At 35.8% G+C, this 6,000-nt stretch overlaps 1 long non-coding RNA gene across 1 annotated transcript in view; it reads left to right on the forward strand.

The window, feature by feature from the left end:
• Nucleotides 1-4,805, forward strand: part of LOC139359225 (uncharacterized) — an 81,118-nt gene extending 76,313 nt beyond the window's left edge. The window contains exon 4 of the long non-coding RNA XR_011615140.1: nt 4,543-4,805. This is a non-coding gene — a long non-coding RNA (uncharacterized lncRNA). The remainder of the gene's footprint in view (nt 1-4,542) is intronic.
• Nucleotides 4,806-6,000: the final 1,195 nt, after the last annotated feature.

Raw genomic sequence — 6,000 nt, forward strand, 5'->3', positions numbered from 1 at the left:
TGTTAGAACTGGTTTTTTCAAAAAGAACATCTGAATCCAGACCCTATATTCTTAATCCCCTTACCTTGGCAAGCTCTTCTTTTGATATATGAGAAGGACTACCAACTCAACTCTTCTTACATAGAAAGAAGACATTCTTACATTTTCTAAGTTTATAGATAGAAATATCCTAAAATGATACCTCTTTTAAATTCTCTTTTATTAGCCATCATCAAAGTCTCACCAGCCTCCTTCATCATGTACCTCCATCATGATAAAAGCCCCCACTGGGAACACTGTATAATGATTTATAGAAGTTCATAAATATTCTAAAGGAAGTAATTCAATGCTAGAGCTTCCCCATTATTGTCCAGGTCAGATTCCCTTTGTCAATAGAACTTTCTATGGTATAGGTGATCACTGAAGAGTAATTTCTCATAATGAAAGACTGATGGGAGATAGAGATTCACCAAAGAAAGAAATGTGTCTCAAATATTCTTTTGACTCAGAAAATTAATTAAAATCAACAACAAAAAGCCCCAGGACTTACTAGATTCTCCCAATGCAGACAATCCTCTTCCTCCAATCATCTTCCCAGTGCCCAATCATTCTAATTTCCTTTCCAAGTCAGAAACTTTACTGAGACAATGTACCTAATGTTACTTTGCTTTAGAAGTATTTTAGAGGAGATTGTGCAAACACTTTACAGAACCATAGAGGCCAGAACAGTTCTTTAACCTAATATTTATAAGTTGATTAATTTTGTAAATATTTACTAAGGATTCATTAGTAGATAAGGCTAAGCATAGTGAATTTGGAACATGATAGGTACAGGTACACTGCCTAAATGAATGAAACATAAATTCTTCTTCCCTTCTCTTCCCTCCCCTCCGTTCCCCTCCCCTCCCCTCCCCTTCCCTCCCCTTCCCTTCCCTTCTCTTCTCTTCTTTCTTCTCTTCTCTTCTCTTCTCCTCTTTCTTTCTCTCTCCTCTTTCTCTTTTTCTCTTTCTTTCTTTCTCCTTCCTTCCTTCCTTCTTTCCTTCCTTCTTTTCTTTCTCTCCCTCCCTCCCTCCCTCCCTCCCTTCTCTCCCTCCCTCCCTCCCTCCCTTGTTTCTTTCTTTCTTTCTTTCTTTCTTTCTTTCTTTCTTTCTTTCTTTCTTTCTTTCTTTCTTTCTTTCTTTCTTTCTTTTTATTATTACTATTATACTTTAAGTTCTAGGGTACATGTGCATAATGTGCAGGTTTGTTACATATGTATACTTGTGCCATGTTGCTGTGCTGCACCCATCAACTGGTCAGCACCCATCAACTCGTCATTTACATCAGGTATAACTCCCAATGCCATCCCTCCCCGCTCCACCCTCCCCATGATAGGCCCCGGTGTGTGATGTTCCCCTTCCCGAGTCCAAGTGATCTCATTGTTCAGTTCCCACCTATGAGTGAGAACATGCGGTGTTTGGTTTTCTGTTCTTGTGATAGTTTGCTAAGAATGATGGTTTCCAGCTGCATCCATGTCCCTACAAAGGACACAAACTCATCCTTTTTATGGCTGCATAGTATTCCATGGTGTATATGTGCCACATTTTCTTAATCCAGTCTGACACTGATGGACATTTGGGTTGATTCCAAGTCTTTGCTATTATGAATAGTGCCGCAATAAACATACGTGCGCATGTGTCTTTATAGCAGCATGATTTATAATCCTTTGGGTATATACCCAGTAATGGGATGGCTGGGTCATATGGTACATCTAGTTCTAGATCCTTGAGAAATCGCCATACTGTTTTCCATAATGGTTGAACTAGTTTACAATCCCACCAACAGTGTAAAAGTGTTCCCATTTCTCCACATCCTCTCCAGCACCTGTTGTTTCCTGACTTTTTAATGATTGCCATTCTATCTGGTGTGAGATGATATCTCATTGTGGTTTTGATTTGCATTTCTCTGATGGCCAGTGATGATGAGCATTTTTTCATGTGTCTGTTGGCTGTATGAATGTCTTCTTTTGAGAAATGTCTGTTCATATCCTTTGCCCACTTTTTGATGGGGTTGGGTTCTGGGAAAATTGGCTAGCCATAAGTAGAAAGCTGAAACTGGATCCTTTCCTTACTCCTTATACGAAAATTAATTCAAGATGGATTAGAGACTTAAATGTTAGACCTAATACCATAAAAACCCTAGAGGAAAACCTAGGTAGTACCATTCAGGACATAGGCATGGGCAAAGACTTCATGTCTAAAACACCAAAAGCAACGGCAGCAAAAGCCAAAATTGACAAATGGGATCTAATTAAACTAAAAAGCTTCTGCACAGCAAAAGAAACTACCATCAGAGTGAACAGGCAACCTACAGAATGGGAGAAAATTTGTTTACAGTCTACTCGTCTGACAAAGGGCTAATATCCAGAACCTACAAGGAACTCAAACAAATTTACAAGAAAAAAACAAACAACCCCATCTTTCTTTCTTTCTTTCTTTCTTTCTTTCTTTCTTTCTTTCTTTCTTTCTTTCTTTCTTTCTTTCTTTCTTTCTTTCTTTCTTTCTTTCTTTCTTTCTTTCTTCTCTTTCCCTCTTTCTCTCTTTCTCTCTTTCTTCTGTCTTTCTAGATGGAGTTTCTCTCTTGTTGCCCAGGCTGGAGCACAATGGCATGATATTGGCTCACCGCAACGTCCACCTCCTGGGTTCAAGGGATTCTCCTGTCTCAACCTTCCGAGTAGCTGGGATTACAGTCATGAGTCACCACACCCCACTAATTTGATATTTTTAGAAGACACAGCGTTTCTCCTTGTTGATCTGGCTGGTCTCGAACTCCCCACCTCAGGTGATCTGCCCACCTCAGCCTCCCAAAATGCTGGGATTACAGGCATGAGCCAACATGCCCGGCCAAAACATAGATTCTTATAAAAGAGGTCAAATAATCAAATAAACACAAAAACAAATATGGTACTACATATATGCAATGTTTGATCAGGAGTTATAATAACCTATAATTTTGGGGTCACTCATTCAAAAAGTTGAAGTAAAACTAATTTACTTGAAGAAATGATACTTGAATTAACATCAGAACTGTAAGTAAGAGTTAAGTGAATAGAGAAAGAAAGAACATTCCCAGGAGGGAGAACAGCATGTAGGAATACCCTTTGACTGGAGGGAATGGGCATCAACAATATAATGATGGCTAGTATGGAATCAGAGAGGGAAGAGGGAATGTTGTAAAGCTGAACAGAGGTATAGAGAGCCATTATTAAAGGCCTTAAGGAAAAATTGAAGGTTAAATTGTCTATTTTTTCATGGTGTAAATCTGGAAAACACACATACCATTTTTGAGAAATCTTTGTAGAGTTGGTGATCAGAGTTTGTATGAAATAGCTTATGGAAAGACTGAGGTGTGAGCAGGGGAACATCCTCGAAGAACTCCAACATTTGAAAGATTATAAAGTAGTATGATATTTTATAGAAAATGAAGAAGAATCAATTAGTCATGCAGAAGTAAATTAAATCAATACTGTGTCATACATATCAAGAAAAGACCATACTTCGAAAAGGAGGGAGAGGTAAACAGTATTTAATGCTGCTATAAACCTTAGAAGTAGGACTGAATTCCATCCCATGGATGTAGGGACATGGAGATCATCTGTTACTACAGCAAGATCAAGACTGTATTTGGACTGAATAGGGCTGAAGAGTGAGTAGGAGAAATAAATATAAATACTTTGAATATTTAAGAAAAAACTCTGTTGATAGTACATGTCTAGGTTTGGAAATAAAGTCTATTCTTCCATAATGTATGTTTCTTTAATGTACATTAACTCACTGTTGACAAAAAGTGAAATATTAGATGTTGAATTTATTATTTATATTCATTCATATGTAATTTTTGTAGCTCTTAGTAGTTTGTAGCGTTCAGGGGTAGCTTTTTCCCACAATTAAAACAAAAACCTTACAAATATACAGGCCTTTAAAAAAAGATGAAAATCCTGCAAAATTGTAAGGTTTTTTTTTTTAAGTGTAATTTGGTGACTACAAGATCAGTTTCAATTTCTGCTACATTAAATTATCTGCTGTATCTGAGAGTGATTTGCTTTCCTGTACATGTATCTAGAGTTAAGTTTAAAAATAGATTTTTAATTTTATTGAAACTGGTTTTTATAAGAAACAAATGCATGCTTAAAGAAAGAAGCAAGAGCTCTAGGACGCAAGATTGCAACACTTCACTGATTAGAATGTTAGATATAAATACCAGTGGAAATTTTTACGGTGCTAGTTAGTATTGGCGTTGGTATTATTTTGATTACTAAGTCTATACGTATTGAATTGTTCAACACTAACCCCATTTTTCCTATCTGCCGTGTTGTTTTTGGCATGTGATTTCACATAATATATTCTGGGAATGCATATGTGATCTTACAGCAATAACTGTATACAGATGATCTGACAGCGTAAGAGCTAATAATTATTTAGTATTTATTATGTACTCATCATTGTTCTAAGTAGTTTACATATAATAGCTTACATACCCTTAATGGCAATCATCTTAGTTACTCTCATTTCTGCCCTTTTACAGGTGGAGAAACTGAGGCGCAAAGACGTTATGTGTTTCTCTTTTTTTAACATTTACATAACTTTGCAGATCTTTAAAGCCCAAGACTCGTTGTAAGTTCCATGTGGGTGTTTTTGTTCAACTGGCTTCTCTGCATGTAGTATCCATTCCCCTCCACTGCCTAATATCCACTTACCTTTTGAAGTCAGCATGGATAACTGGAAGTGCTCTAAGGCAACTCCATTCCTGCACCCCAAGATAGTTAAAGATGTCACTAAATACCAATTTTAACACATCTAAACAGCATTCTCTATGTTTAGCAGAACACAGAAAGGTACATATAAGTAAAAAATATAATTTTGGATAATAAAAACCATCATGATATTATCATATTGCTTTATTATTTTAAAAAATATTGTCTAAAAATGTGATATTTATCTGAAATTTTTAGTTATTTGATAACCCTAAGATAGCATTAACAGAAACTGCATTTCCTTTTTCATGGGTGAAGCTAGCTAAACGAGAGCTGAGAAAACAATCAATGTTACAACACTGAAAAAAACTAATAGAAGGCTGGAAGAGTAAACAATATGGTGTATTTCTAAACTAAATACAATTTGGGAAATTGAAATAGTGAAATTAAAACCTACTGAGGCATAAAAAAGGAATTTCCACAGTCTATCAGTCACGAAAACATTCTAATATTATACCTTTCCATTATGCCATGATGGTAGTAAAGACAAACCAACCAAAGTTTGCAAGAAAAGATAAAGATTTTTCTTTGTCCTAAAGAAATAATGTAAACCTCTAATTAAAAGGTAAATTAAAGGGTAACTAATATGTCTAAAATAGATTTGAATTACAAAGCTATTTCTTTTATTCTCAGAAATTCTCTATACTCCTAAAACCTCCGAAATAAACTTAGAAAGAAGTTACTTCTATCACATTTTGAAAGAGAGATGCGGGGTTGAAAATATTTTGTGCAATGAAAATAATATCAGTCTTGCCATTTTAGAAACTTTGTTTCTGTTTTTATTCCATGCCTTGATCACTCCCTGACTTTAGGTAGAACACTTGAAAGCTTTTGATTTAAATTGTCGCCTATTGTCAGCAGAGAAGGATATGTGCCCTGAAATTTTCCTACAGTAAGGATTAAGCGAGTGTCACTTTGCAGGTGAAAAAGCACTCCACTGAAGTCAGGCATTGCTGTTAGAAACCCTCAGTTTCTCCCAGGTCTCTTTTGCCCATTATGCACACATCATTTTACAACTTCAGACTCAGGGGATTTGCATTCTGATTGTATTTTTATTGTGAAAGCAATCTCTTATCTCAAATCAGCCTTTTTTCCTCTGGTATTCTGCTAGGTTAAAAAGCAAACAAAAAAAATTTAAATTTAAATTTAAAAATTGGTGAGTTTTTCTTGTATAATGCAAGCAAGACAGATTCAAATGAGTTGTAGCAATTCACCAACATTATTATTCA

The sequence above is a fragment of the Macaca nemestrina genome, chromosome 16 (assembly GCF_043159975.1).
Source record: "Macaca nemestrina isolate mMacNem1 chromosome 16, mMacNem.hap1, whole genome shotgun sequence".
In the NCBI taxonomy this organism is placed as follows: domain Eukaryota; kingdom Metazoa; phylum Chordata; class Mammalia; order Primates; family Cercopithecidae; genus Macaca; species Macaca nemestrina.